Here is a 26355-nt window from a genome sequence, read left to right as displayed (position 1 = left end):
GGTAGTTTCAATTTGGTTAGCTTGATAAAGAGTCGCCTATAGTGTCAAATAAAAGAGATAAATCAGCCATTGAGTCTCCAAAATATCTGTCTGGGAAATATCTGTGTGGGTCCATAAGACAGTTGAAATCTCCTTCTACAATAATCTGCCACGATGCAAGATAACTTACTTTGGAAAATGCATCTACCAGGATTTTAAGAGGGTGCACAAGTTGGCAATAAACATTCAAAATACTGTATTATTTCCCATAGTTCAAGCATTCACACGGGGTATAGTAAATGAGGAGAGGCATTCATTTTCAGAACAGCTCGCCGACCTCGCCAGGATGTTGGAAGTGCCTCCCATCTTTGACGGTCTTGTTTAATTTTGTCAAACAAATGGACATAGTTCACGTTAAAAAAATGATCAAAGACGGATGTAATGAATATATGAAATAGGGAATCCACCCCCGTGACCATTTGAAAGGAAACCAGAATTTGCCTTCAACATAAGGTATTTCCCTGAGACCTCCCACAGAGAAGGCCACAAATGTGTAAAATTAATCTTATAGCCTGAAAAGGTGATAAGCGAATTAATGCATTGCATCACGTGAGCTGCCGAAACTGTGGGATTTGACAAATACATAAGACCCTCATCTGCATACAATATAATCTTATGTGACTTCTATCTTACTTCTGGGGCAGGAATGTTAGGGTAATATTCCCAGTTGTGTAGGATGCCACCGAATCTAAGATTGTTGCAGGGATGGGGAAGAGATCAACCCTCATGTGCCATTTGTGCGGGTTAAAGGAGAAAATAAAATCCCTACTTGTGATGGGGATCTGCCTCCAGACATCCACCAGCTCTAGTTCTGCGCTCAAATCCATTAATTGCTTACATTATAACAAGGGTATTGGGGGACATTTGGACATTCTGTCCACCGTGCATCCATAAGACAGTTGAAATCTCCTTCTACAATCATGTGCCACGATGCAACATAACTTAATTTGGAAAATGCATCTACCAGGATTTTAAGAGGGTGCGCCGGGTGGCAATAAACATTCAAAATACTGTATTATTTCCCATAGCTCAAGACTTTGGGAATGATGATCCTTCCGTGAGTGTCTAATACAATCTAGTAATTTAAATGGAATATTCTTCTTCACTAGTATGGCTTCTCCCCTACTCCTAGCATTAAAATACGAGAAATAAATCCGATCAAACCCGCCCTGCTGTAACGTCAAATGTTCCTTGTCATCAAGGTGCATCTCCTGCAATAGGACAACATCCACTCTCTCGTTTTGAAGATTAGAAAGTACATTTTTCCTCTTGACTGGCAGATGGCTCCCCTTAATGTTCCAGGTACAACATTTAAGCCCATCATTATCCATAACACACTGTAGCAACATTTCAACCCTTGAGTTTCACATCGAATTACACATCGCTGAGAATGAATGAAAAAAAGTCTCATTGAGCCTAAAAACTGTACAAACTAAAACTACTACAACTAACAACCTCTCAAAACTTTCCAAAGCTAAACATAAAAAACCAAAAAACGAAATAAAATCCAAAATGCTAATGACACTCGATTGGAGAATTTACCCCCCACCGCCCACTGGGCATGCTTACATATCTCAAAACTTTATCTTGTGCCCACTACCAATATGGAATCCATGGCAATTAACAACAAAAATCGGGCTTTAACTGCCCTTCGGTCGGCACTTAGTCATCACAACTAACTTTGTAACACCCTCCAGCTTGAGCTGCAACCCAGACACAAGCAAAGAAAGAAAAAAAGAAGTAATACTAATGAGGAAGTTAAAAATGGGTACTCAACCCATTCCCAGCTATAATTTAACACTGGTTAATAGCAGAAAAATCAAACAAAATTTCCTTATGATTGAAACATGATTATCTAAATATCCAGCTTACTTTAAAAGTTTTCGCTTTCTCTGGAGAGTCAGACGGGTTCAAGGATCCATTCAAAACAATATGGAACACAGCGGAGAACTGTAAGGAATACTGAATCTCAAGTTCCCTTACTCTTCTCTTGATATCATCAAAAGATTTTCTTTCCTGAATCACCGCCGCTGAAAAGTCCTGAAAGAACATAATCCTGGAGCTCTTGTCAATTAACCCCAGTGGATTTCAGAACCCCTGGGTTCTGAAAGATTCCATCAGTCTTTGTTTGTCTCCCTAACTGTGCAATCGTGCAAGGACAGGATGAAGGCGTTGGTCTGAGTCTGACTTCCGTGCCACAACCCGATGAACTTTCTCACTCTTCACCCGTCTCTCCTCAGTTTTGAAGTGAAGGAATCGCTGCAGCCAGTTCTTGAAAAAACTCACCAGCTGACCACCTTCTGTCCACTCCAGCAAACCGACGATGTGAATATTCTTCATCTTACCCTTGTTCTCGAGGTCGTCATCTTCTTCAGTTAAGATGCAGACCTGTTTTCATGGGCGTGGATCCTCTCCCGAGAGGAATCGATTACGGTCTCTGTCACTGCAGTTCGGCCCTTGACATCGTCTGTTCTGTTTCCAAGGCTGGCAAGTTGCTGCTCATGTTTTTGGAGCACGGCTGAGAGCGGCTGTAGCCACGGCTGAACGGTTCTTCAATCATGGCTTCAATCATTTCACGTAACTTGATGAACACAGTGACCAAGGCCTGGTGAGGAACTGGGTCTATTCAACGAGCAGAGTGGGTTGTAGCTACAGCCTCAGGTATGCTCGATGCTTTAGATTAGATTAGATTACTTAGATTAGATTACTTACAGTGTGGAAACAGGCCCTTCGGCCCAACAAGTCCACACCACCCCGCCGAAGCGTAACCCACCCATACCCCTACATCTACATCTACCCCTTACCTAACACTAGGGGCAATTTAGCATGGCCAATTCACCTCACCTGCACATCTTTGGACTGTGGGAGGAAACCGGAGCACCCGGAGGAAACCCACGCAGACACGGGGAGAACGTGCAAACTCCACACAGTCAGTCGCCTGAGGCGGGAGGCTTCTGACGGGTTCACCGCTTGTTGGGACTTACTCGATCCTTTCCCGTGTTTTGTCATTTCCATTCGACAAAACGGGATTGGTAAAGATTCTATCGCTCTTTTAGTGTTGAATTTTAATTAAATGCCAGGGATGGGGTGGGTTAGAGAAACACTTTGCCCGTGTGTTGATACAGAGCACAGCAAAGCAGACCTACTGGATCATTGCCATTTTGTATTCACCCTTAAAATTTTATCGATATTATCATTTCATTTTACATGATATTCCTGGAGGTTCTGAAGCTGTGTCATTAGATACCATTGTCTACATTTTCCCCCACTCTGCACATTGCTGCCCATTCCTCGATAATCCTTGACTCTGTTATTCATGAACCTTCCATCTGTGCCTCAAAAAAATATTCAACATTTCTGCCTCCATTGCTCCGTGGGAAAGAGTGTTCCTAAGACATTATAAAGACATTATAAACATTATGATCTGAGTGTGAGATTAGTTTTTTGTGTCTCCTTATCTGAGAAAGGATATAATTACATTGGAAGCAGTTCAGAGATATTTCATTTCACGGTTTCTGGGGTGAAAGGCTTATATTATGAAGGCTTTAACAGGTTACTCTTGGAATGAGAGAAAACTGCATACAAGACCTTGAGAAGAATGGATCAGGTATATACCCACTGGATGTTTGCATAGCCTAAATTTGCTGTCATTGTCATAGAACCTCTACAGTGTGGAGGCAGGACACTCCGTCCATTAAGTCCACACTGACCCACCAAGCGACATCCCACCTGGACGTGCCCCCCAATCATATCCATGTAAGCCTTCATTTCCCATAACTAACCCTCCTAACCTACGCATCCCTGGGCACTATTGAAATTCCACTATAAACTGCACATCTTTGGACTGTGGCAGGAAACTGGAGCACTGGGAGAAAACCCACACAGGCAGGGGGAGAATGTTCAAACTCCACATAGAGGTTCACCCGAGGTTGGAATTGGACCCAGCTCCTTGGTGATGTGAGGCAGCAGTGCTACCCACAGATCCATCATACTCCTCCGTTAGTTCTGTTAGTAACTTGTGGTGGACTAAAGAAATCTGCCTGACTTGTTCTTATCACTGAACCTGACCCAGTCTGAGACCTTTATCATCGGCGACGTCACCAACCTGGTTACATTTAAAATTTGTTGTGAGCAGTGGAAGAGTGGGAATGGAAAAGGAAAGAGTGACACCCTCCATCCTCAGTCACATCTGGAGTGAGAATAAAATCACAAAGTGGGGATTCATTCAAGTGGGAATTCTCTTTCCCAGAAGTTTGGGATGGCAGAATCTTTATATTACATCTACATTCGTCTGATTTTCCATAGACAGGTGAATCAGGGATAATGGTGCATGGAGAGAAACGTGTAGCTGCGACCACAATGAGATGAGCCACGACCTTATTTACTGGTGGAGTAGTGTCAAAGGACCGAAAGGCCCGCTCTTGTCCCTCACCACTGTCTTCTAAAGTTCCATTCAGCCCTTTGGAACTGCTACACAGTGGCAGATCGAGGCCACTCCGATGGTTAGGTGCAGTTTTGGAAATGTACTTGGAAAATCCAGGCTGGGTCAGGAAGAGACACACACCCCTATACCCTGTTCCCAGGCTTCCCCTCTCCGCAACGTCTGCTTCAGATGTGGGTCGTGTTACAGACCCAGATTTACTGTGAATACAGACCCCATACCCCACCCAGCGTTAACTCAAACAAATCCTCTGCTCACCCAAATGTAGCATTACACAACACAACTTCGGGGAAAATAACCAGTTACTTTGCAAAAGCATATCATGTGAAATCAATAAAAAGGAACAACAGTAGGCTATTCGGCCCCTCAAGATTTCCCTGTCATTTAATACGAACATGGCTGATTTACTCCAGGTCTAACTCCATTTTCTTGCCGACTCCTTGTATCCCTCCACACCTCTCTGGGTTAGGGAATTCCAGGCATTCACTACCTTCTGAGAGAAGACATCATTTTGTATCTCAGATAGAAATTGATATTTCATATTCGGTATCTATGTCCTCGAGTTCGAGACTCCACTCAGGACTGGTAACAGCTTCTCAACATCTACATTCTCAAATCCCTTCTGTGTCTTGTAATTTTCAGCAGTATCACTCTTCATTCATTTAAACCCCAATGAATAATCGCCTCACCATTTTAGAGATTCTCAATATCACAGCCCTTTCATCCCTGGAAGCCAGCTAATGTACCAACCTGGTTACTTGCTGCACCAGCATGCTGACTTTATGTTTCATACACAGGAACACTCCAATCCCTTTGTACTGTTCTTTTTCTGGAAGCGCTCTCCATTAAATAACAGCCTGCCTTTTGATTCTCAGTGTCATCCTCAAACTCAGATGTATATTGCACTCAGCTCCCTCCTTCAGACTATCAGTATAGAGTGTAAATAACTGATGCCATCGGACTGATAGCTGTGGTCCTCCAGCAGATACACCTTTATCATGAAGATTCATTTATCCTGACTCTCCGATTGCTTTGTGCTAACCAATCATTGTGAGAGGCGATTTCGGTTCAAACAATTAAAATGTGCATGACCCTAAAAACTAAGGGGAATAGAGCCATAGGGGTTGGGGTAAAACAGGCCTCTCTATAATAAAGGACAAGACATGCTTCTTTTGTAAGAACATTTTGTATACTCAAAAGTGGGATAATTTAAATTGTGCAAATGCTGACATTTTGTGAGCAGAGTAAAAAAACAAGTCCTTGATTGATGAGACCACTAACACAGACAGAGAAGAATAAGTCCTTGACTGATAAGACTGCAGGATAGAAAAACAACTCAAGAGACATCTGCTACAGATTGATAAGACCACTAACACAGACAGAAAAGAATAAGTCCTTGACCGATAAGACTACAGGGTAATAAAAAAACAACTTGCGCTGCAGACTTTGTGACAAGGGTGCAGAATGAAAAAAATACTGACGGTTTAGAATGTGAACCTCGTGACTCTTTAGAGCCAAAGAGGGGAGGGACTTGTGCTGTATATAATGAGAAACTTTGTAAACCTCAGGGCGCCTTTTCTCAGAAGGGTGCCCAACTCTGCAGACTTGCTAATAAAACTTTGTTTTCCTGAATTTGTCTAGAGCGATTATTGAGAAGCGATTTTCGTTTCTAACAATCATCATCACATGTTAATACATTTTCCATCATCCTACGAGCTTCTGTCTTGTGTAATAACTTTTGTTCTGTAATACCTTGAGGAAAATCTCTAGAAAGTCTGGTTTCTACCAGATCTCCTTTATCAAGTCCGCTTGTTGCATTCTCAGACATCTCCAGAAATACTTTGCATGATTTTACAGGGCAACGTATAATTTCCCTTTCACCAAACCACTCTGAACCTGCGTGAAGCTTTTCTAAATGTCCATGCTGGCAAGGTTTTCCAAATTATGCTCATCCCAGCTGCTTTCCTTTGGCCCCATTCCATACCCACACAACCCTCTGTGTAAAAACACTGCTCCTGCGTGCCTTGTAAATTTTCCCTCTTTCACCTTAAACCTATGCCTTCTACAGCTGAATTCCCCCATCCCGTGGAAAAGACCTTGGCTACTCACCCTATCCATACCTCTCATGATTTTAGAAACTTCTATAATGTCATCCCTCAACCCTCCACCCAATACTAACTTTAAGAACAAGCATTTAAAGATAAATACTGCAAATTTGAAACTATAGTAAACATGAGAGATAAACAATACTTCGATCAAACTTCACACTGTGATTTGTTTTTCCTCCCTATTACAAAATTAAGGCAGCATGAAACTCTTACTAGTGCCAATAAGAAGCCAAGCACTCGATAGCCTTTGTCTAAACGAGGTGATGATCCCGACAGTGAAAACATATTTATGGCCAGATCTTTATAATACCACAGAGTCAACATTCTCCCTCCTGGCCTCCCTATGACCTTGCGTGATTGTGTCTTCTTTATCTTACACTCAATAGAGAGAACCCCTTTCCCGATTCACACCTTAATTTAAACCCATTTTATATCATCTTATCATTCATCACTGCTAAAAGCCGGTTTATCTTTACCACGCCCTCTTTTCCCTGTCACCGATCTCCCACCTCTGGAAAGCTATTAAAAAGCCAAGTTTCCAATGCTTTTCAGTTATGAAGAAGTGTCACACTGGGCTTGAAATGCTAACGCTGTTTCACTGTCTCTGCAGATGCTAACAGACCTGCTGAGTTTCTCCAGAAATGAATAGGCACAGAAAATTTTTCACAAAACAAATAACTATGGATACTTGTAATAAAAATAACAAAATTGCTTGAGAAACTGAGAGCTTTGTAGAGGGTCACTGGACCTGAAAGTTTAACACTGCATTCATTCCAGAAGATGCTGCAACATCTTCAGCAATTTCTTCAGCAATTTCTGTTTTTGAACAATTTCCAAAGAAGTATGTCAAAGATGTTCAAACATCCTGTCTAACATGGAGAGCCATACACTGGGGACTGAACAATAACGCATGGTGACAAGTTCCTTGACTCTGAAACTACATAAGTCTGGCATCACTGACACTACAGAGTTCTTAATCACGGTCAGGGATAAAAACAGAGGGAGACACATTCACTTCAAATACAGAAGTTGACATTGTGGAAGAGAAATGATTTCGATCATTACTTTAAATAGATTGAATTAAAGTAACAAATTAGAGGCGTGACACTAGGGAGAGGCCCTCAGCAGAATGAGAATATTAAAATGCAAGTGTTACCGCATCAGAAACCAGGTTAGGTACAGAATACAGGGCTGATGGGTGAATGGGTCTCGGTGTGAACTGGGGGACAGACAGTAGAATTGAATTGTAGATATTGCAACTCAAACTGGGTTATCATTTGATGCTGTAGACCACAGCAGCAGCAGAAGCAGAACTGTATTCAACGACAATCTGTAACATTATCCCGAGGATAATTCATCAGTCTACCATTACCATCAAACCGATCCATGGTTCAGTGATGAGTGTGGGTGAACATTGCAGGGTCGGAATCACGTGGACCTAAACCTGTTGACAACCCATTAAAGCTACCACACTTAACTGGTTAAATTCCGACCAGCAGAACTAATGTCTGATGGAGAGGGGAAATGATCCCAAGACTAACAGATCAGATCTAAGTTCTGTCGTCCTGCCAAATCCAAACAATAATGTCGATGGAATATGAAACAATTTGCTGGAGGAGAGGACTCCACAAATATCCTCATCCTAAATATCGGAACAGCTCTGTACGTCAGTGAAAAAAGTCAAGGATGTGGTGTCTGCACTATCCTCAGCCAGACGGGTTAAATGGATGATCCACCTCACATTCATCATGATTCCCACAGAATCACAGATACCAGTCTTCAAGCAATTCGATTTGCTGTATAGTCATAAAGAAACAGCTGAAAACAGTAGATACGACAAAGGCAATCGGCCCTGACACCATCTCTGCAACAGGACTGAAGACTTGTGCTGCACAACAAGCCGTGTCCCTGGGGAAGGTGTTTCATTCCAGCTCCAACTCTGACATCTCCCTTACAACGTGGAAAATTCCTCAACTATGTCCAGTCCCCGAAGAGGAGAATAATTACAATCTGACCAATTACCACCCCCTCAGCCCCATGACAACAGTCACATTGGTGAGAATACTTTTTGACAGAGCTGTCAAGTAGCACCGAAATAATCAGGTCAGTGTGGGTTTCCGATAGGTCCCCATGTGAAGATGGTGCTGTAATGAACATATGATTGGATTATGAATCCAGACCAGGCCAATGCTCTGGCAGCTGGTGGAAGTTAAAAATAATTAATAAAGTATCGAGACCTAAAATCTGGTGTCATTAATAGTGATCTTGTGTCTAATGTTGATTGTAAACATCAATCTCCTTCCCCAATGTACTTTCAGGAAGTGAATCTCCCATGCTTTCTTGGTCTGGCCTAAAAGTGACTCCAGACACACAGACATGGTCTCTGAATCGGCCACGTGAGACACTGAATTGTATCGAACGACTCTGAGGTCTTAAAGGATAAGACCTGACAGAACATCTGGCATCAATCTCGTTATCAGAAAAGGGAATGGGAAGTACTATCCTGTTGTCCCTGCATAGACATCTTTCCTAACATCTGAGATCTTGTGACAACATTTACAGAGCTTTCCCACAGACTGCACAGAAACATCGGGAGAGGAGGAGGTCATTCAGCACATTGAGCTTTCCCCATGCTATTTCATGGGCGAACATCTCCTCAATGCAGTTTTCCCCACACAATGTTCATATCTCAAAATATGTTTTAACATTATGAAATACAGTGCCTTCGGCCCATCAATATATAGGGAGTTCTTTGATAACGCTTGTTTATTAAGTACGATGTGAGTGCAATACGATTCGTGAACTGTTTTCTACAAAGTGAACTATCATCCCTGCTTCCAATCTGTCATACCCTGTCAGAGTGTTATATATCTCACTGAGATCTCCACTCATTTTCCTAAAGCCCATGGAATACAGGCCCAGTCACCCCAAATTCTGCTCCCACAACTAACCTGTCATCCCAGAGATCAGTCTGGTCATCCTTCACTGCACTCCCTCAATGTCAGGTTTGCCCTTTATTAGGTAAGGACACCAAAACTGCACACAACACTGCACAATGTTCGAGATGGGGTCCCACCAAGACCCTGTTCAGTTGCAGTAAATGACCCTTACTCCTGTATTCTAATCCCTTGAAATGAAGGTGAATAAATCACTTATCTTCCTACCTGCTTTCTGCTCCTGCAATATTGCTTTCAGTGACTGGTGTACAGGGAGATCCAGATTCTTTTCACTGTTACAGCTCCCCACTTGCTGGGTCTATGTACACTGTATGCAGCATGCCAATGCCATTCCCAGTATTGACTTCCGTGTTCAGAACTCACTAACCTACATGGACTCGGATAGCTTCGCAGAAATAAACAAAAATGCAGCTAAAGTTCATTTATAGATCATCATTTTCAACCAATCCTTTTTCAAATGATAGGATGCCATTCTATTGTTCCCATCAAAGTACACAACCTCTCATCTCTCCCATTGCTCTCCATCTACCACGTATTTGCCCAGTCACTCCACTTGTCTCAATCACCTTGGAGCCTTTCTTACAACCTCCTCATCCACTCAGAAGCTGACATCATTTAGTACTGTCAGCAGACTTGGGAATATTGCAATTGAGCCCCACAACCAAAGATATGATGTGTATTGGGAATAGCTGGATGTCAAATCTCGATCCCTCTTATATCCTCCAAGCCTTCCATTCAAAAAAACATGGTTTTATTCCTACTCACTGTTTCCTGCCAGCTCTCCCAATCTAAAACCATGACCATATATTAGCCCCAGTCCCACTGGATTCGAATTTGCACAAAAGGCTTGGGGCTTTATCAAAAATCTTTCTGATTCCAGTCGTATTGCGTTGATACCGTCTCCATAATTTTGCTAAAAGCCACTTTCTCAAATATGATTCCTATTTCATAAACCTCTCGTGACTTTGTCTATGCCCATTAATTTCAGTACAATATTTTCTCTAAAACGTTTTAGTTGCTAATTTTATTCTATTCCCTTTTTCTCACCAGACTAAAGTTCCCTAGTATTGCGAGGAAATCTTATTTTTGGTTTTTTTCTGTGAATGCATAACTGAAGTATTTGCTCCATTGATCTGCTATTTCCCTGTCCTCAATTATCTGGTATCAGACTGTAAGGAAGCTGCACCTTTTTCTCTTAATTTTGCCATTAATGTATTTTCAGAAGATACTACAAGTTCACTCATATACTCTGTGATAAGATATTCTTCAGAAACCCATCAATTCCTATCTTGAGCTACTGAATGATTGACCTTCCACAGCCATACAATCACAGAAGCACAGACTCTGTACGATCAGAAATACAGCACGGTCTACAGTAGCCCCACTTTCCAACACAAAACCCGTCGCTGTAAATCTTATGGCATTTCAAGTGCACAACCATGTATTTTGTAATGGTTTTGAGGTTACCATGACAATTCCCCTCTCACGAAGTGCATCCCAGACCCAACATACTTTGGGTAAAAAACAGTTCTCAAATCCTCACTAAGTCTCAAAACCTTTACTTTAAAAGTGTGTCCCTTTGACTAAAAGGACCAGCTGCTGTCTACCCACCCCGTCCATGTCCCTCGTAATCTTATTCTCCTGATTCACGTCCCCCTTAGCCTTCTCTGCTCCAAACTAAACAACCCGAGCTTATCCAAGCTCTCTCCATAGCTGATATGCTCCATCACAGGGAACATCCTGGTGAATCTCCTCTGCAACCCCTCCAGTGCAATCACATCCTTCCTGTAATGTAGCTCCCAGAACTACACACAGTATTCCATCTTGGCTAACGAAAGTTCCACATAGCTCTTATAATCTATGCTTCAATGTGTGAAGGCTGTGTTTACGCTCCAGTACGCTTTCTCAAATTGTGTGCTACCCTGTCCAGCTACATTCAGGGATGTGTGGAGAAGCACCCTCTGAGCTTCCCAGTGTGCTGCCATTCATTGAGTCCTCCCCTGCCTGGTTCCTTCTTCCAAAGTGCATGACCTCATATTTATCAGGGTTACAGTCCACCTGCCATTGATGTGACCATCTGACCATTCCATCTGTATCTTCCTGTAACATAAGGCCTTCCTCCTCACTGCCAACTAACCGGCAAAACTTTGTATCAAACACAAACTTACTTATGACACACCCCCCCCCACCCCTCGTCCATATTCACAGCTGAAACCTTTATGATAATGTTTAAAGTCACAAAACATCAGCTTATTTATTTGAGAGGCTAGTGTCCAATGGTGTACCACGGGGATCAGTTCTGTGTCCCTCAATATTTGTGATTCAGAGTTGTTGGTGTTGGACTGGGGTGGACAAAGTTAAAAATTGCATAACACCAGGTTATTCTCCAAAAGGTTTGTTTGGAGGCACGAGCTTTCGAAGTGCTGTGTCTTCATCAGGTGGTTGTGCGCTTTGATGAAGCACTTCGAAAGCTAGTGCCACCGAATAAAGCTTTTGGAGAATAACCTGGTGTTATGCAATTTTTAACTTTGTCCACCCCCGTCCAACACCAACACCTCCGAATCACAAATATTAAGAAACACAGCACTGATCCTTGTGGTACACCACTGGACACTAGCCTCCAAACACAAACAGCCTTCTACCACCACCCTCTGTCTCCTACCACTAAAGTTGATTTGGTTGCAACTTGGCAAATCACGAATGAGTCCTACCTGTTCCCTGGTTATTTTGTTCCGCTGGACAATCTCTCGAATATTTGGAGATTCTCACTCATCTTGCGTGCCAGTAGGCTTCCCTGCACCTGTGTTAATTAGTCCCCTCCAAGTGATGAATTTCTTCCTTATTGCAGATTTAAATGGCCTGTCCCAGATCCTGCCATTATTTGCCTTTAATGTGGAATAGACAGCGAGGGGAGAGTTCTGTTCATTTCCAACTTGTCATATGTTTTGTGAATTTTCAAAATTTCACTGTGACCCAGCTCTCATTCTTTGAAACTCTAGAGAACACAGGCCGAGTTTCCTCATCAGGTAATCTCACCATCTGAGGGATTAATCTGGAGAATGTTTTTTTGAGATTCGCTCACCAAAACTGTGCACAATACTCCAGGTATAGTCCTATCAACACGCTGTGAAACTGCTTCAACATGTCTTTACATCAATGCTCTGACTCTCTTAAATGAAGGCAAACCAAACTTTAACTTTCCACTTACATATCTTCCTCCAAATTCCCTTCAAATTCATTCAATTTACGGACTCATTGAGAAACTCTTGCGAAAATCAAATATCTGCAACTTCTACTGGTTCCCCATTATCTATGTTATAAGAAACAACTGCAAACAATTCCGAAGTTTATCAAGTACGATTTCTCTATCAGAAATGCATGCTGATTTTCTCCATTGTTGATGTTAATTTCTAAATATCAAAAATATCATCCTGTGTAATAGATTTCAACAGTTTCCCTACAGATGTCGATTAATTGGTCTGCAGTTCTCCACACTATGTCTTCTTCCTTTTGTAGCTGTTTGGATCCCTTCCATTCGTCGATAGTGCTTGGATCATGTTTATCCGCAATAGTTTCTGTCCTCTGCAGAATGTAAAGGAAAACATCGACAGTGCAATTAATACTACTGTTGGGGATTCATTTCTGACGTTTTGATGAGACGTACATCTGTTTCGTTAGACTTAGCAATGCTCAATACAGCTACATCTTCAAGTACTACCTTGTTACTGATTTGAATTGACTTTTTGTCTTAAGCTTCAGAAGGCCGATATGGTCACTTGGAATTACTGGGTGATTTCCTGGATATTACTCCATGGAGACAGATGCAAAGTAACTGGTTATTTTCTTGGCCATTTCCCTGTTCTCCACAATGAACTCTCCTCTCCCAATTACAAATTTCCACTCTTGACCTTGCTTTTATTTTGTTTCCTTTGAAATATAGATGGTTGATTTATGCAGTCTTTGTGTTCCTGTTTATTAGCAGGTATGCTCGCTTTTTGGTTTCCTTATCAGTTTCATGTCCTTCCTTTTCTGGATTCTAAACTTCTGAGAATTCACGGGTTTTCACAATATTTGGAATTCTTCTGAAGTCACTTCCTGTGATTAATAAATTTTCTAATTAGTGATGTTAACCATCATTGAGTCACTTTCTCACTTTTTGGTGTTTGTACAGGAAATAAATAGACGTATTTTTCAGACTTTGCAGTATTTCTAAAACCTCCTGATCCTGACCAGATATGTCCAGGAACACTGCAGGAGGATAGATAAGAAATTGCGGGAGCCCTGGTTGGTTCTTTTCCATTATCGCTGGTCAGGTCCCAGATGACTGGAGGGTAGCGAATGCTGTGCCCTTATTCAAGGAAGGCTACAAAGGTAAAACTGGGAACGAAAGACCAGCAAACCTAAAATCTAGTGGATAAGTTACTTGAGAAGATTCGGAGAGATTGGATATACATGCATTTGGAAAGACAGGATGTGATTCGGAGTATGATTAGAATGGTGCTGGAAAAGCAGAGAAGACCAGGCAGCTTCCGAGGAGCAGGAAAATGGATGTTTCGGGCAAAAGCCCTTCATGAAATTCAGCACGTCTTCGTGCATGGGAGATCATGACTCGTAAATTGGTTGGAGTTCTTTGATGAAGTGACCAGCAACGTTGAGGAGGGCAGGATGGTATACATAGTCTATATGGATTCCAGTAAGGCCTCAATAAGGTTCCGCATGTTCCGCTGCTCTGAAAGGTGAGATCACATGGAATTGAGGGGGAGGTGGCAAATTAGGTACAAAATTGGCTTGGTGGTAGGAAGCAGAGGGTGATACAGGAAGAATGCTGGTCAGACTGGAGGCCTGTGACTAGTGGAATGCCTCAGGGGATGGTGCTGGGATCACTGCATATCACAGATGTCTATGATTTAGATGATAATGTACAGGCATGATTTGTAAGTTTGAAGACGACACGAAAATAAGCAGTCTCATGGCGAGTGAGGAAGGTTATCATAAATTTCAGAAATTTCAGCAGTATTTTGATCAGCTGGGGAAGTGGGTTGAGAAATGGCAAATGGATTTTAATAAAGTGTAAGTTCTTGCATTTTAGAAAGTCAAATCAAGGTTGGAGTTTCATGGTGAATGGTTGGGTCTTTAGGAGTGTAGTGGAACAGAAGGACCTTGGAATTCAGGTGTATGGTTCTCTGGAAGTTGATTCAGAAGTAGACAGTGCAGTGAAGAAAGCTTTTGGTACATTGGCCTTAATCAGTGTATTTCACTGAGTATCAAAATTAGGGATTCTGGCTTAGTGGTGCTGGAAGAGCACAGCAGTTCAGGCAGCATCCAAATAGCTGCGAAATCGACGTTTCGGGCAAAAGCCCTTCATCAGGAATAAAGGCAGTGAACCCGAAGCGTGGAGAGATAAGCTAGAGGATGGTGGGGGTGGGGAGAAAGCAGCATAGAGTACAATGGGTGAGTGGGGGAGGGGATGAAGGTGATAGGTCAAGGAGGAGATAGTGGAGTGGATAGGTGGAAAAGAAGATAGGCAGGTAGGACAAGTCCGGGCAAGTCAAGCAGACAGTTGCTGAGCTGGAAGTTTAGAACTAGGGTGAGGTGGGGGAAGGGGAAATGAGGAAAATGTTGAAGTCTACGTTGATGCCCTGGGGTTGAAGTGTTCCGAGGCGGAAGATGAGGCGTTCTTCCTCCAGGCGTCTGGTGGTGAGGGAGCGGTGGTGAAGGAGGCCCAGGACCTCCATGTCCTCGGCAGATTGGGAGGGGGAGTTGAAATGTTGGGCCACGGGGCGGTGTGGTTGATTGGTGCGGGTGTCCCAGAGATGTTCCCTAAAGCGCTCTGCTAGGAGGCGCCCAGTCTCCCCAATGTCGAGGAGACCGCATCGGGAGCAACGGATACAATAAATGATATTAGTGGATGTGCAAGTAAAACTTTCATGAATGTGGAAGGCTCCTTTCGGGCCTTGGATAGAGGTGAGGGAGGAGGCGTGGGCGCAGGTTTTACAGTTCCTGGGGTGGCAGGGGAAAGTGCCAGGATTGGAGGGTGGGTTGTTTGGGGGCGTGGACCTGACCAGGTAGTCATGGAGGGAACGGTCTTTGCGGAAGGTGGAAAGGGGTGGGGAGGGAAATATATCCCTGGTAGTGGGGTCTGTTTGGAGGTGTCAGAAATGTCGGCGGATGATTTGGTTTATGCGAAGGTTTGTAGGGTGGAAGGTGAGCACCAGGGGCGTTCTGTCCTTGTTACGGTTGGAGGGGTGAGGTCTGAGGGCGGAGGTGCAGGATGTGGACGAGATGCGTTGGAGGGCATCTTTAACCACGTGGGAAGGGAATTTGCGGTCTCTAAAGCAGGAGGCCATCTGGTGTGTTCTGTGGTGGAACACGGTGGCACAGTGGTTAGCACTGCTGCCTCACAGCGCCAGATACCCGGGTTCTATTCCCACCTCAGGCAACTGTCTGTGTCGAGTTTGCACATTCTCCCAGTGTCTGCGTGGGTTTCCTCCGGGTGCTCCGGTTTCCTCCCACAGTCCAAAGATGTGCAGGTTAGGTGAATTGGCCATGCTAAATTGCCCATAGTGTTAGATAAGGGGTAAATGTAGGGGTATGGGTGGGTGGCGAGTCGGTGTGGACTTGTTGGGCTGAAGGGCCTGTTTCCACACTGTAAGTAATCTAATCTAATCTGGAACTGGTCCTCCTGGGAACAGATCCAGTGGAGGCGGAGGAATTGGGAATACGGGATGGCATTTTTGCAAGAGGTAGGGTGGGAAGACTTGTAATCCAGGTAGCTGTGGGAGTCGGTGGGTTTGTAAAAAATGTCAGTGTCAAGTCGGTCGTCATTAATGGAGATGGAGAGGTCCAGGAAGGGGAGGCAGCTGTCAGAGATGGTCCAGGTAAATTTAAGGTCGGGGTGGAATGTGTTGGGGAGCCTTCCACATCCATCAAAGTTTTACTTGTACATCCACTAATATCATTTATTGTATCTGTTGCTCCCGATGCGGTCTCCTCGACATTGGGGAGACTGGGCGCCTCCTAGCAGAGCGCTTTAGGGAACATCTCCGGGACACCCGCACCAATCAACCAAACCGTCCCGTGGCCCAACATTTCAACTCCCCCTGCCACTCTGCCGAGGACATGGAGGTCCTGGGCCTCCTTCACCACCGCTCCCTCACCACCAGACGCCTGGAGGAAGAACGCCTCATCTTCCGCCTCGGAACACTTCAACTCCAGGGGATCAATGTAGACTTCAACAGTTTCCTCATTTCTCCTTCCCCCACCTCACCCTAGTTCTAAACTTCCAGCTCAGTAACTGTCCGCTTGACTTGCCCGGACTTGTCCTACCTGCCTATCTTCTTTTCCACCTATCCACTCCACCCTCTCCTCCTTGACCAATCACCTTCATCCCCTCCCCCACACACCCATTGTACTCTATGCTGCTTTCTCCCCACCCCCACCCTCCTCTAGCTTATCTCTCCACGCTTCAGGCTCACTGCCTTTATTCCTGATGGAGGGCTTTTGCCAGAAACGTCGATTTCGAAGCTATATGGATGCTGCCTGAACTGCTGTGGTCTTCCAGCACCACTAATCCGGAATCTGGTTTCCAGCATCTGCAGTCATTGTTTTTACCTCATCAAAATTAGGGAGTTATGTTGCAGTTATACAGGACGCTGCTGAGGCAGTATTGGTAGCGTTATGTTCAGTTTTGTTCACTTTGCTATACTCGGTTATTGAAGATGTTCAACGCTGAGCTTGACTGATCTTTGCTGGATAGGAGAGTCAATGTTTATTGGAAACAGACCAGATACGGATAGTTAGACACAATCGGATTAGTTATGAGCAGTCTGAATGGTGCAGCCAAAAGAACAATTGCTGCCCCACCCCATGCACTGTGCCCTCAATCCACACTTGAGTCTGTTACAGAATGTACTGCTGCACCTACTCCATGTGTTGTTCCCTCTATCTCCCCCTCAAGGCTATCACAGAGATATACTGCTCTCCCTAACCCCTTGTGTGTTCCCTCAATACAGCCCTCGCAGCTGTTACAGAGATATACTGCTGCCCCTACCCTATGTGTGTTCGCTCAATTCACCCCTCGATGCTGTTACAAGGTAGGGGACCACCGCTTTCAGTCAGGCAGGATTCATTAAAATGAGACGGGAGGAGACCATTCTGCCCCTCGAAGAAGTTATACAGGAATAGAGAATGAAGTAATTCAGCTCGTTGAGTTACGTTACACAGCCCAGGAGGAGACGATTCAACCCAACTTAGGTGCTACACAGGAACGGGGAAGCTGTCACTAACAGGAAATAGAGAGTAGAGGTAAATATTTATTTTCAGGTTGCAAAACTGTAACTAATGCACTGCTGTAGAGATCACTGTGAGATCATCAATGACAAATAATCTGTATCAAAGATCTGGTGGAAGGGAACTGAATGGTGCAAAGCTCAATTAGCGCATCACCAAGATGATCATTCAAGATGTCGTCAAATGGAGGTACTGAGTCTGCAATGTGATACAGACAGGGAAGGTTAGTGAGCAAACCTTCAGCAGAAAGAACATAAGGTGAGTTGTCTACTGTGTCACGAAGGATAAAACAATGGTGAACAATTTAAATGGAGAGAGATTGCAGAACTCTGTGATACTGGCCGTTTCCATGTTCCTGGGACATGAATCATATGAAATCAGTCTGCAGATGCAGCAAGTGATTTGGAAGGTAAGTGGAATGATGCTGTTTCTGGCAAAGGTTATCACGTTTAATGAGAAATGTTTTACTACATCTGTACGGGGCATTGCTGAGACCACATCGGATACACTGTGTGCAGTTTTGATCGCCTAAACTTAAGAAAAGCGATATAATCCTTTCAAAAGATTTTCATAGATGTTTCCCTTCACTCATTCCTGGAAGGAAGGTCTTTTGTTATGGGGGATTATAATTTTGATTTGAGATGAGAAATCTTCTTGAACCATAGATGACTTTCTGAAATGTGTTTCAGCTGGATGCATATTTCCTCTTGTTATAGAGTTTAAAGCTAGAGAACAAACTTAAGAATAAGATGTATTGATATCAACACACGTATTATATAGACATCGACCGATAGTTACAAATTACACAGACGCATATAAACATGTCATCAGCTGTTAAAGCAGGGACTCTTTTTTCCTAATGAAAGACACTGTGTACAACAACAGGGATGATGCACCTTCATATCGACCATTATCATCCGTTCCAGAGAATGCTCCAGGAGAGCACACATGGCCCAGTTTGATGTTCAGTTGACATTATTGTTCAACACAGAGAGGGAGAAAAATGTTCCCTGCCTGAGAAGCAGAGCTGATTGATCCCTCTCTCTTACTTTGTCCACCCAATAGCAAAATGTGAGACAATAAAATCCCTGAGTTATCTTCACCACTCGTGAAGGATTCCTGGTGAGGACTCATTGGAATCTCTTCACTGCTGGAAGCAAAGGTAGTTCAGCCAAATCCAACTGTTCCACAAATAAATCCCAATACCAGCAGCTTGTGTGAGCAGAATAATTTCAAAGGCAGAAGAACATTTTGGACACTATCGTTTACTATTTGTTGTGAGTTCAACTTCCTGAATTTCACATTTTTCTCAAAAATGACCCAGTCCGAGTCCTATACAATTGGTCATAACACTAAACTGGCTACTTTTAAAGTTTTTGTAATCAGTGGAGGAGTGGGACTGGAAAAGGACACAGTGACCCTCTAACATTTATCGGAACGCGAATTAGAAATTCTTATTGGACTGTTTATGTGGGAATTCCCTTTATCAAACATTTGTAGTGCCTGGATGATTGCATTTGGTCAACGTTGTGCTGTATTCAAACATTTGACAGACAAGTTCATGCAGGAAAATTGTATACAGGCAGAAAAGTGCTGCTGAAACCACAATCAGAGCAGCTATGATCTTAGTGTCTTGTGGAACAGTGACAACGTGTCTAATGACCCACTCCTGCTCCTCAGTCCTATGTTCCTATGTTCAATTCAGCCCCTCAAAACTCCTGCACTGGTACTGACGGGGGCATCTTGCTCCAAATACATGGTCCACCGTAACACAGGATCTCATTCATTCCCTCCAGGCTGTCACACATCGTTTGGTGTGGATTGGAAAATGTTACTTCAAAACCCAGGCTGGGTTCGAAAGACAACTCTGGTCTCTTTACAGAGTGTCTCCTCTCTGCATCTTGTGCTTCATTTGTTTGTCATGGTATAGATCCAGATTCACTGTGAATTCAGCCCCAAGACCTCACTAAGAGATGACTCAAAGTACATAGCTCTCTCTGATTGCAACGTTCAATAACAGAACGTGCAGGAAAATTGCAACCATTAACGTTATAATTACAGAATATGGAACAGGATCAGGTAGTTCGGATAATCAAGCCATTGTATACGATCATGACCGATCTGTTGTTCATATTAACTCATCTTTAATGTCCAATTCTTCACATCCTCTCAGCTCTCTTACAGGTCAAAAATTCATCCACCTCCTTTTTAAAATACTTTCAGTGATGTAGCTTCCCTAGCTCTCGAGAAAAGATAATTCCTGACATTCACTACCCTCTGTGAGAGGAAAACACTCCCCACACAGACATTGTCACCTGTTGATATGAACAAGGGGGGAACACAGGGGCTCAGCAAATAGTGAAGAGCCTTGATATCAAGGCAGTATTTGACTGAGAATGTCATTTGAGCTGAATGGGAATCAGGTGTCCCCTCCCCACTGGCTGGGGTCTTTCAGAGCACAAAGGAAGATGCCTGTTTGGGCGCCCGAAAATCTCAGTCCCAGGACATCTCTTCAGGAGATCATCAGGGTAGCTTCCTCAGCATAAACATCTTCAGCTGCTTCATCAATGTCTTTCGCCAACATAAGACCGGAGGTGGGGATGGTCACTGAGGGTTACACAATGTTCAGAACATTTTGTCTCCCATCAGCTCCTGATGCAGCCTGTCTCCGTATTCAGGAAGACCCGGACAGCATTCAGGCTTGTGCTGTTAAAGTGTCGGTAACATTCATGTAACAGTGCTGTCAGACACAGTTAAAAGAGGAGCTCATTCAACATCTCAAGCTGGTTACATACAGAAATGTGGAAGCCATTCAGCTCATCGAAACTACTGAACAAGAAGAGGGGAAGCCCATTCAATACTCCTGCTTGTTCCACAGGAAGAGAAAGGGTCTGGTCAGTACAAGGAGTTATTAAACCGGATCAGGTAGAGTCCAATCAGAGCCTTGAATTTGTTTCATGGGACCTGGAGGAGGCCATTCAGACCCACGAGATTGTTATACATGAACAGGAGGGTGTCACTGATGCTCCATTACAACAAACCAATGGAGCAGAGACTGCACTCATGAATGGCTGTACGAGGTTCCTCGTGGGTCCATCGCCAGTGGAACATCTGCTACTTTAACGTGGTTTGCTAGCAGTGAGGAGGGAAGCCAGATGTATTGTATCAAGTCTCAAAGAGGCATCTTCCATCTCTGAGTAGTCAGATCTATATTCTCCATGGAGGTCAGAAGATGATGGGAATAGTTAACTGTTTTAGAGTGAAGGCATTGTGGCTGCTGTCAGGATTTTGGATAACGTGATGTTTAATGTAGGAGCACACACCAAATGCACTATATTCAAAGTCTGACTCTCTCTCTCTCTCTCTCGCTCTCTCTCTCTCTATCGATATAGGGAGTGGGGATGGGGTGAGGGGAACGTCCTCAGAGGCTCTTGTAACCCGAGTAAAAACAAGCCATTGATTTTATCACCGTATCAATATCTGTTTAGAACATCATGAGAGACTGTCCATTATCCTTTAGTTTCAATGCAATCATCTTTTATTCTCTCACAGCGCTAAAGATTAATCGTCATTCACCCCTCATTTTACCACCATCCCAGGGATTAGTCTGGTGAAAAACCTTTGCACTCTATCTGTGGCAGGACGATTATTTCTTATAAGGGAAAGAAAATCTGTCCACAATTTCCCAATACTGCCTCAACAACACTCTCAGGTTTTATCACAATAATTCCTTTTCCTCACTGAGACATCTCCTTTACTTTCTTGTGGCGTAAGAAGCCTTTCCTTCTAGCTACACTGCCTCTGACCTGGAATTTAAAAGTTCCTTACATCTATATGTGAGCATCAATACAGCCAACACCAGAGGTGCTATGGGAGATGGACATCACACTCAGGGAATAGGCTAAGAAAGAATACACTTGAAATAAGGAATGGTCACCCACCTGAATGGAAATGAGCTGTAGGAATATGGGAAACAGGCAGAGGAAGGGAGTTATCTTTCCTTTTGTTCTTCCCTCACAGGTCAGGCCAGCCTGTTATCCCTATCTTGAAATGAGAGGCTGGTTCAGCTGTTCCACAGGACAGTAAAGAGTAAAACACATTGCTGTGGGTTTGCAGTCACACAGAGACCTGATCAGGGAAGGATGACCCATTGCCTTCACGAAAGGACATGAGGCAAGCAGATGGGCTTTTTATACTTAATGATGATGGTTTCACTTCAAAGCCACCAATTTCATTCATATTAACAGATTATTATGCTGTGGCTCTAGATCATGAGTCAATGACTTGAGCACCATGAATTATCTTCCCGTCAGACAGTTTCTATGAAGAGAACAAGTTAAACATTTCAAGTGTAATTATGTTGTGATTGACATGTGGTTAGAAGGGGCTTGAAACAGGTGATTCCGGATTTAACAGAGGCCCAAATGATGGTTTACTCAGAAGGTGCCCTGTGGCTGAGGAGGAGACGGGGATATCACAAAGGTGATACTGGACAGAATAAGCGAATGGGGGGGATATGGAGATATCGATCTGTTCAGGGCTAGAAGGATTATGAAGTTTTAGAGTTTCTCCTCGCATACTGGTGAGTCATTTGAAAGTAGTAATCTGCTCATTATAATTTCTAAGGAATGGGATTTTTTCATTGGAGCTGAAAACGATGACTTCCACCTTTCCCAATTTCAATAACGTGAACAACAGTTCAGTTTAAACTGCTTTAATAGACAGTTAGAATGACTTACCAGGAACACCAACTATAGCGAGGATGGGATAGTAACCACCTTGAATAACACTCAGTACATCATAGATCCTCCATTCTAATGATACCCAAGGTTTGGAAAGCCAGTAAAGACTAGATGAAAAACTCCTGTCCATGTTGGATCATTCCAGTCTAATGTTCTCAGATTCTGATATCTCCTCCCTGTCTCTTTGGCGCTGCTGATCCCTGTACGGTCGGCAATGTTCCCACTCATACTATGGGATAACACATTGAACTGAATCCTTAATTAATAAAAGAGGCAAGCCCTCCAGTGACACATTTAGGATCCACGGAGACTGACATTATTTCCAGTCACAGAACAAATAGCTGCAGCCAACGCCTTTCAATTCAATATTGTTGAATTAAAATTCAAAATAATGATTAACATTTACACAGTCTGGATTGGATATGCGAGGGTAACTGAGGGAATGAATGTTGAGTCTGGTAGATTAATTGTGTGTAACCATTCAGTCTGCATTGGATATGAAAGTAATGCCAGAGGTTTATCGGAACACCAACATGTTTCTCTGCTTATAAATGGAAACATAGACCCTGTAACTACTGTTGAGGCATGACAATATCAGTAAGAGATTGAGAGAAATTTTATAGGCCATGATCTGGAGACAATATGTACCTAAGACAGTGTGGGGTTACAACAGACAGACAGCATAGATATGTTAACAGAGAATTGTACCTAAGTGACAATGGGGACTCCAGATGATGGAGAATTCAGTGTAGATAAAGCATGATAGTGGAGAAGGCACAGAAGGTCAGGCAGCAACCGAGGAGCAAGAGAGTAAACGTTTCAGGCAGGGCCCTTCTTCAGAACTGCGAAGGAGTCAATGGGCTGAGAGATAAATGGGTGGTGGGGTGAGGCTAGGGGAAAGGTTGGTGATAGGTTGGCGAAGCTAGGAGGTGATAGTGAGAAGTCGGTGGGGAGTTGGAGCGGATAGGTGGGAAGGAAGATGGACAGGTAGTTTCCCACGAGAGGGCGGATCTGAGTCGGAGGGTCGGATCTGGGATCTGGATTGTCGAGGGGAGATTTGCAAATTAGTCAGTTCAATGTTCATGCCATGTGTTTGTCGGCTCCCGAGGCAGAAGATGAGGTGTTCCTGGCGACATCCTGGTATATCTCTTCTGAACTCTCTTCAGCTTAATAATCTCCTTCCAATAACAGAACTGAACACAGTACTGCAAAAGAGGCTTCATCAATGTCCTGCACTATCTCAGCATTACTTCTCAATTGCTAACCCCAAATGTCTGAGCAATGAAGTAGCCTGAAACAGCTTGTCTATAAGTGTCACAAACTTCTGTGAATTCGATCGGCACCTGTGGGTCCCTCTTTTCTACAACACTACCAACGCACTACTATTAATTACATGAGCCCCCGCTTTTTATTTGACAAAAATGCAATACCTCGCATTTATCCATATTAAAGTTGAACTGCCACACCTCAGCCCAGTGAGTGATATTACTGCCCCCTCACCCTCCTGCTTCAGGTTTCAAAGACCCTCCCCTCTCCAGAAGGTCTATATCTCAGGCCTTGAGTTTTCCAAAGATCAAAGCTTGATTTGTTTTGTGCAAGCAGAGGGAGGAGAGGGTAAGGAGAGGCTGGGAAGTAAACTGGTGCCTTGTATCACTTAATCATTTCAGGAAGAGGGAAGCCACATGTCAGAGGTTGGAAACAGTGGCCAGTGTTTTTGGCCAGAAATTGTGCTCTTTCCTATTCTCTGGTGTTCAGTTTTGATATTTATTCGAGATCCCTCCCATTGCAGAGTGTTTCTGCAAGATTTCTTGCTCTAATATTGCAGATTACAGATAATAGCCATTTAAGCTGGAAATCATAGCCAAGCAATTAAAGAAGTTGCTTGGCAGAGCACGTACACTCATCATCTTATAGTTGAGGCTAACACCTTTTATTTATTTAACAATGAAAACTGTTGCCTGTCTTTTTCAGTAATGTTAATCAGAATGTAATAAATCCATATAAAGCTGAAAACTGACACTTAAAATTCTGGGCATGGTTAAAGTCTTGTGTGGTGGATAGCACCCCTGCCCCGGGGCAGAGCTCTGGATTCGACTCCCTTCCATGAACTGTGGTAGTGTCACTTTCTCTGGAACAGATGGTCTCGATTATGTTGTGGGGGTGTGTCATAGTATGTTCAAAGAAAGCTGATGAACAAACACACAGGAGAATCATGTTGCAGCTTTAGGGGCTATTGTTGAGCGGTGGTAGTGTCCTGACCTCTGACCTAAAGGTTCACATCCCACAGAGATTTTTCATTATATGTCTGAGCACGTGGATTAAAATGATTTTTGAAACGTGACTTGATGGAGTCCATGCAAGGACTGCACAAAACACTACATAGGACAAACAGGAAGACAGCTAACGATCCACATCTATGAACACCAACAAGCCACGAAACGACACGACCAGCTATCCTTAGTAGCCACACACACAGATGACAAGCAACATGAGTTCGACTGGAACAACACTACTATTATAGGACAAGCCAAACAGAGAACAGCCAGGGAAATCCTAAATGCATGGCACTCATCCACAGATTCTATCAACAAACACATCAGCTTGGACCCAATATACCGGCCACTGCAGCGGACAGCTGGAACTGACAACCAGAAGCGGCAGAGATAAACCACTATAAATGCTGGAGGAAACATCACAGAAGGGCTTTACAGGAGGCACCCAAGCACTGAGGATGTCACCTAGAGAGGGTACGAAACGTCTGCAACATAAATTCCCAGCTCGGTGAACAGGACCACAACAGATATACACAGAAGCACAGACAAACCAACCTGCACCACTACGTAGTCTTTTGTCAATAAACCGGTGTACACAGAAACACACACACACAACCCTTCACCACCAAGTTGTTTCCTGCTATTGATCAGATATATACAGAAACACACACACACAATCCCCCTCTACAACTCTGTCTCCTGCCATTAAACAGAAATATACAGCAATGGACACACACAACCGTCTAACAACACGCTGTCTCCTGCAATTCAACTGATATATAAATAAAACACACATGTACACAACCATCCATCGCCACCCTGTCTCAAATTATTAAACAGGGATACACAGAAACACATCCACACCAACCCACAACAATATCTGTCTCTTGTTATTAAACAGTTATTGACAGAAACACAAGCACACAACCTTCACCACAAGCCGGTCTCCTGCCATTAAACAGATCTATGCAGAAAAACACACACAACCCTCCATCATCACGCTGTCTCCTTCAATTAACTAGATATACATGGAAACACACACACACAACCCTCCACCAAAACTCTGTTTCCTGCCATTAATCAAATATCCAATGAAACACACAACACAACCCTCCACCACCACGTTGTCTCCCGCTATTAAGCAGTTTTGACAGAGAAGCACACATACGCATACACACACACATAACCCTCCACTAACACCCTAACTACAGTCAACAAACAGATACACACAGAAAAACACACAAAACTCTAAATCACCTTCCTGTCTCCTGCCATGAAACAAATATAACAGAAACACACACACAAAACACTCCATGTCTGCTTTGTGTTCTGTGATTAAACAGAAATACACAGGAACACACACACACACACAATCATCCACGACCACACTGTCTCCTGCCATTAAACAGATATAAACAGAAACACATACATACAACCCTCCACGACCATTCGTTCTCCTGCCATTACACAGAAACACACACACTCACACACACAATGGTCCACCAT

Source organism: Chiloscyllium punctatum, chromosome 50 (assembly GCF_047496795.1).
Source record: "Chiloscyllium punctatum isolate Juve2018m chromosome 50, sChiPun1.3, whole genome shotgun sequence".
Lineage (NCBI taxonomy): Eukaryota > Metazoa > Chordata > Chondrichthyes > Orectolobiformes > Hemiscylliidae > Chiloscyllium > Chiloscyllium punctatum.
Note: the sequence above shows the minus strand (reverse complement) of the source record.